Source organism: Carcharodon carcharias, chromosome 2, assembly GCF_017639515.1.
Source record: "Carcharodon carcharias isolate sCarCar2 chromosome 2, sCarCar2.pri, whole genome shotgun sequence".
Taxonomy (NCBI): domain Eukaryota; kingdom Metazoa; phylum Chordata; class Chondrichthyes; order Lamniformes; family Lamnidae; genus Carcharodon; species Carcharodon carcharias.
The window spans coordinates 144,055,992-144,068,077 of NC_054468.1; positions in this window are offsets into that span (position 1 = coordinate 144,055,992).

A 12,086-nucleotide genomic window follows, 5' to 3' on the forward strand; every position below is an offset into this window, starting at 1 on the left:
TTAAATGGTTTATATATACCACAAACAGCAAGGGACCCATCACCGATCCCTGTGGAAGCCCACTGGACACAGGCATCCAGTCACAAAAACACCCCTCGACCATCACCCTCTTGTTTCCTGCCACTCCGCCAATTCTGGATCCAATTTGCCAAATTGCCTTGGATCCCATGGGCTCTTACCTTTGTTATCAGTTTCCCATGCGGAACATTATCAAAAGCCTTGCTGAAATCCAAGTAGACTATGTCAAATGCATTGCTCTCATCTACACAGTCACATGAGGGGACATGTTTGAATAAATTTTTAAATAATTTCTGTCATGATTTTATTACACATTCAATCTCCCTGAGGCAGCTCCACACGAAAGAGTGCAGGCTTTGACTCTCCTTCCTCCCCCCGCCTGCACATGTAGCACCGAGCGCTACCAGCTGCACATTACACTGGGTGGACATTAATTGACCCATTCGCATAAAATGGCGGTGCGCAGCCGATCACGGGCGGCAATCAGCTCTGTGCCCTCCCGCCTGAGGAAAAATCCATGCTCTGGTGAAGCAACATCCTTATTTTAAAATTCTCAGCCTTGCTTTCAAATCCCTGCTTGGCCTTGCCCCTTCCTATCTCAATCTCCTTGAGCCCTAAAACCCTCAGAAACCTGATGCTCATCTAATTTGAGGATGCCCACTTTTAATTGCTCCACTATTGGTGGCTATACCTTCAGTTGCCTATGTCCCAAGCTCTGGAATTTCCTCCTTGTATGTCTCTGGCTGTTCTCTTTTCTCCTTTTAAGATACTCCTTAAAACCTACCTCTTACCAAGCTTTGGTCATCTCCTTATGTGGCTCGATGTCATTGTTTTATAATTGTCCAGCGAGCAACTTGGGACATTTTTATAAGGCACTATATAAATGTAAGGTATTGTGCTTGGTTTGGACTCTTGTATCTTGGTTAGAATTCTTCCACATGGTTGGCTTAATAGCCTTGCTCATATATGCCACAGATGGTGCTGCACTGAATTAAACAACCAATGACTGCAACTCTTGAAAGGTCACAAAAATCTTTGGGCTGTTGTCTGCATACCAAACCCGAGTGCCACTCCTTTGCCTCTGACCACAAAATCCAGATCATTATATTGGGCTGGATTTTGCAGTTAACGGCAAAGGAATGGGCACTCACCTATGACTTTGAAGAAAGCAGCCCAAAATGATCTAGTGAGCTCTGACACATGGTTTTCCCCCTTTTCTGATGGTGGTTTAAATATAACACAAAGTCAATGGGATCTTCAGGTGTCAGCAGCAATACTGTCAGCAAACATGGTAAGCAGCCAATCACGTTGAAGCATTCATACAGCATAAACGAGGAAAAGCACTGAATCCTTTCACTTAAAATATTTCAGAATGCAAAATAAGTGAGTGGATTAAGATAGAGGCTAAGATATGAAACTTTAAGATTTTTTTGCATCATAAAGGAGAAATGACATTCTACAAAAATAAAGTTACCTTTTCAGAGGCAATAAGGATGCTTCGCAGTAATTATGAAGTCAGTATCTGTTAAAATCCTAATTACACCTCCTTTAACAAGATGTACTTTTTTCAAGTATTTTTTACAGAGAAACTAACAGTGCAAGTGTGGAAGTTCTCATCAATTCAATTGATTTTCCATTGATTGCAGACTGGAGGTGCCTTAACAACGCATCCTCTGGAGAAGTGTAGCATCACTGACAGCAACTGCAGGATTTCTCTGTTATTCTGTACTTGTGCAGTCTGCCAAGGTTGCTGCCAGTTTCAGTGGAGTAATGATTACAAATGGAGTTGGTGTCATTTAAGGCCTAGATTTTGCAATGGTAATGATGGCAAGACTGCTAGCATTTGCTAAGGCTGCCATTTCTCTGTTCCACCCTTTTTTCAGTTCATTGGTGTTTCCCTCCTGTCAGTTGTGCACTTGGCATAAGGTAGCAGGAAGTAACAAATACCCTAATAGAATGCTTTGATTTATATGCAGATTTGCATATATTTATTTAGCATGATCTCAAAACAAGCTACTTCACACAAATTAATTATTTTGAATTGCATACAAAAACATTGCTACTGCAGCCCAAATCCACTATAAAGGCAAACAAATGATTTAATGGGGTTTGGATACTATACGCCAGATATTGCTATATACGTTCCTTTGCTCTTCTGCAAGATAGTGATGAACACTTCAGAGAAATGAGGCCAAGTATAAATCACCAAGTATAACTAATTTTTCATGTGAATTTATTATAATTTATTTCACAACACAGAAAATAGAAAAACAAATTAGTGTTCAACTTATTGGGATAAATATAAGCTTACTGATGTGCATGCTTATTGATTCTGGTCAGTTTTCTATTTAAAGAACTTTCTTTAAGTCTGGTCTTCGTACCAGATTTCATGGACTGTCCTAGATGTTGTGCTTCTTTATTCTCTGGGGAAGATGGGCACCATCAGCTTCGCCATAGTAACTGCATATCCAAATCTTTTTCAGGTATGTTCGGTCTCTCTTAACTCATTCAGTACAACATATCTTCCCACATCAGTAGGTTGTCACACTTAAAATAATTTCAGCCTACTCTGTCCCGAATTCCAACTTCTGATACTGCACTGCTTCACATTCTATTTCAAAAACTTGACCGCCTATCAATGTCAGTGACTGTGTTTTGTCTCTTGTTATTCATATCCAGAAGGGGAAGGTCTGATAGACCCCAGCTGAATGCTTGGATTAGTAACTTCCAACATAGAATGTGAGATGTTTCCTGATTACTGAGACAAGCTACCAATTTACTTATTTACAGACTAAAAAGAAACCTCAAAGCTATCTCATTAGCACCTTATCATTTCAGAACTCTTAAAAACTTGCTTTAAAACACAGCTTTAGAGAGCTACTTCCTCATGCTTTTTGTGGGCAAGTGGTCAAAAAAGGCAATGTGGCAACAGGGAAGCCTCTGACTGCTGGTGAAGTCAGCTATCCATGATTCTCAAGGGATTCATTTATTTTTCATAATCAAGTCAAAAAATATTAATGCTGAAGAGAAGAATACTTTCAATGTTTTGTGCTTGCTATGTAGACCTCTCTTTTTTTGCAAAATCTTCATTTTATCTGGGACAAGAAGAACTTGGTCCCAGGTCAAACGTTTAAGGTATTTATCAAGTAGCCTTTTTCAAATCCCTAAACTTATCTAGGGCCTTCAAAGACAATCTGCCCATAACTTCTGAAGAAACTTAGCTAAATTGAACAATTTCACTAGCTGGTGGGAAAGGAGTCACTAGGTTAAAAAACTTTATTACACGATAGTAATATCAAAAATTTGCAACAAGGAACTAGTTAAACTTAACCAATGCAAAAATGATTTGATATTATTACTTATGTTTTATTAATAATTGTTATTTGTCAACAAAAACATTTGTAAAAAAGGCTTTGTAGTGTGTTATTTTCTGAAGGCCAGGAGGACTTGTTACAGTAACAGGTTGGAACCAATAGCTAAGATAATCTGAAAAGGTCCTCTCTTTCCTTGCCACACAAAAGTTTACCCAGATGTATGGGCAAGTGTAAACATTCTCAATCTTAAAAGAATAAGAGCACACATATAGGAATAATTCACTGACTCATCCCTCAGGGCAATGCCTTGACCAATCAGGTTCAAGCTGCCTGGTTTAAATTTCAACAATGCTTGGCAGTTAACTGTCAGGCACCACCATTGATGTATTCCCCATGGCAATACCTCTACCAGAGTCCACTTGCCAACCAATCAGCATTTTCTTCTCATACTGTATAAATTATTTTCTCCTTATATTTGTATTTTTGAGAAGTGTCCTGATGAGTGCAAGACAAAATGCTTCGACACGTCTCTTTTTTTTGGCAATACCTATAGGAATAGTTGGAAACATGGGAGCCAAAAGATGAGTAAAAAAGTGATGCTGAAATGAACACCCATGTTGTTCAATAACTGGAACTCACTCCTGTCCAGTATTAGCATCAATGACATTGGACTGTAATACAATATGTACACTGTAACCTCTACAGTCTGGAATGCTTGGGACCAAGTCTTTTCTGGATTTGGGAATTTTCTGGATTATAGAATGACATTAGAATGCCTAACCATGAGAGAAAAATGGAAAAGACCATAGATATAAATATTTACCGGAAAAATATCAGTGCTAAACATTATAAAGTAATAATTTTTTTTTATATCCAAATACTGTATCTTCCATGTTTCTGCTCCTAAAGTATTGTACTAAAATGAAGCTGAGAGTTTCTTGGGTCAGCTTAAAAATTTCCAGACAACTGGCGTTTCCAAATAATAGATTGTGAACTGGAGAGGTTAGTGCATTTGTAAATTGATTTTTTTCCACAGTTGCCAAAGAATGTTGCTAGGTGATAGGCAAAGCTCATTGTATTTCTTCAGTTGCATTTATGAGGTAGTTTGGGTATTGACGCCAATCCTATCTTTCCAACTCATTTTATTTGTCCATTGTGTTCTTTCATTTCATGATAGATAGGCAAGATAACGAAATGGAAAAATCTGACAATAGTGTTCCCAGTTTTATAAATATTGTTTAGAATCAATGGAGAGGGGTGCTGATACATTAATGAACTAAGGGAATACATTCTGAGACTATTTATCTCTCGCAGGATCCACAACAAGAGTGGGCTGATCTTGGTTTTACAGTTGTTTCATACAAAACAAGGAGAAAAAAATTGTTCTTTTCCCTCATTTCACCCTGACTATGTACAGTTTATATCAAGAAGGCCAGGTGTGAATCAAGGATTGATTCCCAGCTCCAAGAAGTTAAGAAGTTACTTATGTTAGAACAGTGTTAAATACTCAGGTCTGCAGTATCTGTGGAGAGAGGAACAGTATTTTGCTTCTATATCATTCATTCTGATACAGGTTTGAATCTCAAACGAAGTACGGGTGCACATGGAGAGGAAACTACGCTAGAGTGAAATTTAGTTTGGTTCAGGTGAGAATTTGATGCCAAGGGGGAAGGTGGTGTTCCTTTTTCTAATTTTTTCTTTCAGTCTCCAGTAGTTGGTGAGTTTTCTTCCTTTGTCTCCAAGCTAGGTGAATGCAACTTATTATTTTATGTGTAAATTATTAACTAATTAAATAAATATGGTTGGATAAAAACATCAAGGCTGATGGCGTGCCATCACTGCAGCATGTGGGATTCTGTGGAATGTACCGTAATCCCAGACAACCATATCTGCAGTAAGTGTCTGCAGCTTAGGCAACTTCAGCCCAAGTTTAGCTGGAGTCTGAGTTGTGGACATTATGGGGCATTAGGGAGAAGGAGAGTTACCTGGAGACTTTGTTCCAGGAGGCAGTCACACCACTTACGTTAGGCAGAACCTTAGAATTGGTCAATGGTTAGGGACAGGAGGGTATGACTACAAGTCAAGCAGGTATGGGGAAACCAGCAGGTAGTGATAGAGGAGCGTCAGCCCCTGACTTTGTCCAAGTGTGAGGTGATTGCTACCCGTGTGGATGAGCAGACTGGCCATGGCAGCATGGTGAAGGATGCCATTCAAGTGAAGAGGAATGTGATATTGATAGGAGACAGTATGGTCAAGGGGATCGATACTGTTCTCTGCAGCCATGACCAGAAACTCTGAAGGTTGTGTTGCCTACCTGGTGCTAGGGTTAAGGATATCCCCTCATAGCTGGAGAGGAACTTGGAGTGGGAGGGGGAGGATCCAGTTATCGTGGTCAATGTGGGAATCAAGGACATACATAGCACCAAGAATAATGATCTGCTAAGAGAATTTGAGGAGCTAGGGAGCGAGGGTCGAAATTAAAATGCAGAACAAAGGTAATCATCTCTCGATTTTTATCTGAGCCACGCACCAACTGACATAGGATCAAACAGATTAGAGAGTTAAATAACTAGGGATTTAAACTAGCACGGGGGCGGGGGGGGGAGGGGTGGGTGCATCAAGGAAAGTTCGAGTGAAGGGAGATTTAGGAATCCAAAGAGAAAGGTCAAGGCATCAGAACAGTATTGCAATGTAGGTAAAGTCAAGCAGAATGCGACAGGAAGGGTCAGAGACTTTAACAAAAACTGTATGTCGGCAAATAAGGATATAGGGAACCGAAGTAAAAGAATTGAAATGAAGGATTCTATCCAAATACACGAAGCATCTGCAATAAGATGGATGAACTAATGGCACAAATAGAGGTAAATGATTTATATTTAATCGCCATTGCAGAGACTTGCTTGCAAGATGATCAAGGATGGGAAATAAATATCCCAGGGTACACAATATTTCAGAAAGACAATGACAAAGGAGGGGGGTAGCCTGATAGTTAAAGAAGACATAAGGACATTAGTGAGAAAGGACCTGACCTCAGAAGATCATGAAGTAGAATCTGTATGGGTGGAAATTAAGAATGGTAAGTGTTGGAAAACACTGCTGGGACTAATTTATAAGTCCCCTAACAGTAGCAATGCCATAGGACAGAGCATTAAACAAGAAATGATTAGATCTTGTAACAAAGACAATGTAATAATTGTGGGGGACTTTAATCTTCATATACACTAGGATAATCAAATTGGCAAAAGTGGTCTAGAAGATGAGTTTGTCAAATATTTTCATTGCAGTTTCTTGAAGCAATATATTGTCGAACCGACTAGAATAAAACCATCTTAAATCTAGTACTGTGTGAGTTAATTAGTCATGTTGTCGTAAAAGATTCACTGAGAAATCATGATCATACTACCATTGAATTCCAAGTTAAGTTTGAAAGTAACATACTCCAATCGCAAACAAGAATCTTAAACTTAAACAAAGCCAATTATATAGGTATGAGGGGAAAACTGGCTAAGGTTAATTGGGTAAATAGACTAAAAGGTATTGAGGTAACTGAACAGTGGGAAACTCAAGACGTTTACAGCACAGAAGGCCGCCATTCGGCCCGTGTCCACGCCAGTCAACAAAGATCCGAATACATTAATCCCATTTTCCAGCGCTTGGCCCATTGTCCTGGAGGCTATGCCAATGCAAGTGAATATTTAAATACTTATTAAATGTTATGAGAGTTTCTGACTCAACCACCCTTTCAGGCAGAGTTCCAGACTCCCTCTGGGTAAAAAAATTTCTCCTCAGCTCCCCTCTTAGCCTTCTACCTCTTACCTTAAATCTATGCCCTCTGGTTATTGACCCCTCTACTGATGGAAAAAGTGCCTTCCTATCCCCCCTATCTATGCCCCTCAATCTTATACACCTCTATCAGGTCCCCTCTCAATCTTCACTGCTCCAAGGAAAACAACCCCAGCCTATCCAATCTTTCTTCATCACTCAGAACATTTAAAAAACAATTCAAAATCTTTAAAGAAAATAAATTCCATTAAGAAACAAAACTTCAGTGAGAAGGACCCATCTGTGGCTCCCTCAGGAAGTTAAGGATAGTATTAGATTAAAAGAAGAGGCTTACAATGCTGCAAAGAACAATGGGAAGTCTGAGGATTGGAGGTGTTAAAGAAACCAGCAGAGGGCCACCAAAAAGTTGAAAAAGAGAAAAAATTTAATGAGAGCAAACTACCAGAAATATAAGAACAGATTTTAAGAGCTTTTATAAAGAGGGAGTAATTAAAGTAAGCATTGGCCCCTTAGAAGGAGAGACAGGAGAAATTATCACGGGGAGCGAGGAAACAGCAGAGACATTGAACAAATATTTTGTCCATCTTCACAAGTTTCATAACAGAAATAGATGGTAATCTAGGAGATAAAGAGAGTGAGGAAATTAATATTAGCAGAGAAAAAGTATTGGCAAAACTTAATGGACTAGAATCCATCTAATTCCCGGGATCTGATGACTTACACCCAATGATTCTGAAAGAGAAAACTGCAGAGATAGTGAATGTGTTGGCTATGATTTTCAAAAATTTCTTGTTTTAGGACAGTCCCATTAGATCGGAAGTTGGCAAATACTTCTTTCTTCAAGAAAGGAGGGAGAGAGAAAACAGTGAACTACAGGCTAGTTAGCCTAACATCAGATGTTGGGAAAAAGCTGAAATCTATTATTAAATAAGTCTTAACAACGCACTTAGAAAAGCATCATATGATTAGAACAAGTCAACATGATTTTACTAAGGGGAAATCCTGGTTGATGAATTTAAGTTTTTTGAGGACGTAACTGGTAGGGTTAAGTAAAGAGGAACCAGTAGATGTAGTATACCTGGATTTCCAAAAGGTATTCAATAAGGTGCCACACAAAAGGTTAATAGGTAAGATAAGGACTCATGGAGTTGGGGGTAATATTTTAGCATGGATAGTGGATTGGTTAACAGGTAGAAAGCAGAGAGTGGGCATAAGCTGGGCTTTTTCGAGTTGGCAGGCAGTGAATAGTGTAGTGCCAAAAGGATCAGTGCTAGGACCTCAGCTATTTACAATCTATATTAATGACTTAGGTGAAGAGCGAGAGCAATGTATAAAAGTTTGCTAATGATACCAAGCTAGTTGTTGTGAGTAGGACACAGCCTGCAAAGAGATACAAGCAGGTTAAGTGAGTGGGCAATAAGATAGTAGATGGAGTATAACAGAGGAAAGTGTGAGGTCATTTGCTTTGGTCGTAAAAACAGAAAAGTAGAATATTTTTTAAAAGCTGTGAATCTTCTAAGTGTTGGTGTCCAAAGAGGCTTGGATGTGCTTATACAAGGAATGCAGAAAGTTAGCATGCAGGTGCAGCAAGCAATTAGGAAGGCAAATGGCATGTTGGCCTTTATTGCAGGGGAACTGGTGTACAAGAATAAAATAGTGTTGCTGCAACTGTACAGGGTTTTGGTGAGATCACCACTGGAATACTATGTGCAATTCTGGTCTCCACATTTAAGAAAGGATGTACTTGCATTGGAGGCGATACAATGAAGGCTCACTAACTTGGTCCCTAGGATGAGCAGGTTATCCAGTGATGAGAAAGTAAGTAAATTGGGCTTATATTCTCTGGAGTTTTGAAGAATGAGAGGTGATCTCATTGAAACCTACAAAATTATGAAGTAGCTTGATGGGGTAGACGTTGAGAGATTGTTTCCACTGGTTGGGGAGACAAAAACATGAGGGCAGATTCAGGATAGTGGGCAAATCATTTAGGACTGAGATGAGGAGAAATTACTTCACTCAAAGGGTTGTGAATATTTGGAATTCCCTACCCCAGAAGATTGTCGATGTGGATGCTTCATTGTTGAATACATTTAAGGCTGGGATAGACAGATTTTTAGGGTTTAAGAGATATGGGGAGTGGGCGGGAAAATGGAATTGAAGCCAAGATCAGCTATGCTTGTATTGAATGGCAGAGCAGGCTTGATGAGCCATATGGTCTACTCCTGATACTATTTCTTGTGTTCAACCAACGTCAACTGTCTGAATCTGACACAAATGCAAAATACTGCAGAAGCTGGAAATCTGAAATTAAACAGAAAATGCTAGAAATACTCTGCAGGTCAGGCAGCATCCGCAGAATAAAAAACAGTTAATGTTTCACAGAGATAGAAACAAAAAACTGCGAATGCTAGAAATCCAAAACAAAAACAGAATTACCTGGAAAAACTCAGCAGGTCTGGCAGCATCGGCAGAGAAGAGCAAAGTTGACGTTTCGAGTCCTCATGACCCTTCAACAGAACTGAGTAAAATTAGGAGAGGGGTGAAATATAAGCTGGTTTAAGGTGGGGGGGAGAGAAGTTGGGGGGGGGGTGGTTGTCGGGACAAGCAAGCAGTGATAGGAGCAGATAATCAAAAGATGTCACAGACAAAAGAACAAAGAGGTGTTGAAGGAGGTGATATTATCTAAGAGAGTGTGCTAATTAAGAATGGATGGCAGGACACACAAGGTGCAGCTCTAGTGGGGGTGGGGTGAAATGAGACTAACAGGGCATAAGAGGTATAGATTTAAAAATAATGGAAATAGGTGGGAAAAGAAAAATCTATATAAATTATTGGAAAAAACAAAAGGGAGGGGGAAGAAATGGAAAGGGGGTGGGGATGGAGGAAGGAGTTCAAGATCTAAAGTTGTTGAATTCAATATTCAGTCTGGAAGGCTGTAAAGTGCCTAGTCGGAAGATGAGGTGCTGTTCCTCCAGTTTGCGTTGAGCTTCATTGGAACAATGCAGCAAGCCAAGAACAGACATGTGGGCAAGAGAGCAGGGTGGAGTGTTAAAATGGCAAGCGACAGGGAGGTTTGGGTCATTCCTGCGGACAGACCGCAGGTGTTCTGCAAAGCAGTCGCCCAGTTTGCGTTTGGTCTCTCCAATGTAGAGGAGACCGCATTGGTAGCAACGAATGCAGTAGACTAAGTTGCGGGAAATGCAAGTGAAATGCTACTTCACTTGAAAGGAGTGTTTGGGCCCTTGGATGGTGAGGAGAGAGGAGGTGAAGGGGCAGGTGTTGCATATTTTGCGTATGCATGGGGAGGTGCCGTAGGTGGGGGTTGAGGAGTATGGGGTGATGGACGAGTGGACCAGGGTGTCCCGGAGGGAACGATCCCTACGGAATGCCATCAGTGGGGGTGAAGGGAAGATGTGTTTGGTGGTGGCATCATGCTGGGGTTGGCGGAAATGGCGGAGGATGATCCTTTGAATGCGGAGGCTGGTAGGGTGATAAGTGAGGACAAGGTGGACCCTATCATTTTCCGGGAGGGAGGAGAAGGCGTGAGGGTGGATATGCGGGAGATGGGCCAGACATGGTTGAGGGCCCTGTCAACGACCGTGGGTGGAAAACCTTGGTTAAGGAAGAAGGAGGACATGTCAGAGGAACTGTTTTGGAAGGTAGCATCATGAGAACAGATGCGACGGAGGCGAAGGAACTGAGAGAATGGGATGGAGTCCTTACAAGAAGCGGGGTGTGAGGAGCTGTAGTCGAGGTAGCTGTGGGAGTCGGTAGGCTTGTAATGGATATTGGTGGACAGTCTATCGCCAGAAATGGAGACAGAGAGGTCAAGGAAGGTAAGTGTCAGAAATGGACCATGTGAAAATGATGGAGGGGTGGAGATTGGAAGCAAAATTAATACATTTTTCCAGGTCCCGACGAGAGCATGAAGCAGCACTGAAGTAATCATTGATGTACCAGAGAGAGAGTTGTGGGAGGGGGCCGGAGTAGGACTGGAACAAGGAATGTTCCACATACCCCATAAAGAGACAGGCATAGCTGGGGCCCATGCGGGTACCCATATTTGGAGGAAGTGAGAGGAGTTGAAGGAGAAATTGTTCTGTGAGAACAAGTTCAGCCAGATGGAAGAGAGTAGTGGTGGATGGGGATTGTTTGGGCCTCTGTTCGAGGAAGAAGCTAAGGGCCCTCAGACCATCCTGGTGGGGGATGGAGGTGTAGAGGGATTGGACGCCATGGTGAAGAGGAGGCGGTTGGGGCCAGGGACTGGAAATGGTTGATGTGACGTAAGGTGTCAGAGGAATAACGGATGTAGGTGGGAAGGGACTGGACAAGGGGAGAGAGAAGGGAGTCAAGATAACGAGAAATGAGTTCCGTGGGCAGGAACAGGCTGACACGATCGGTCTGCCGGGACAGTTCTGTTTGTGGATTTTGGGCAGGAGGTAGAAGCGGGCCGTCCGAGGTTGGGCGACTGTTGGGTTGGAAGCTGTGGGAGGAAGATCCCCAGAGGAGATGAGGTCGGTGACTGTCCTTGAAACAATGGCTTGATGTTAAGTGGTGGGGTCATGGTCCAGGGAGAGGTAGGAGGAAGTGTCTGCGAGTTGACGCTCAGCCTCCGCGATCTTGAACTCCTTCCTCCATCCCCACCCCCTTTCCATTTCTTCCCCCTCCCTTTTGTTTTTTTTCCAATAATTTATATAGATTTTTCTTTTCCCACCTATTTCCATTATTTTTAAATCTATACCTCTTATGCCCTGTTAGTCTCATTTCTACCCCCACTAGAGCTGCACCTTGTGTGTCCTGCCATCCATTCTTAATTAGCACATTCTCTTAAGTAATATCACCACCTTCAACACCTCTGTTCTTTTGTCTGTGACATCTTTTGATTATCTGCTCCTATCACTGCTTGCTTGTCCCTACAACCAGCACCCCCCCCCACCTTAAACCAGCTTATATTTCACCCCTCTCCTAATT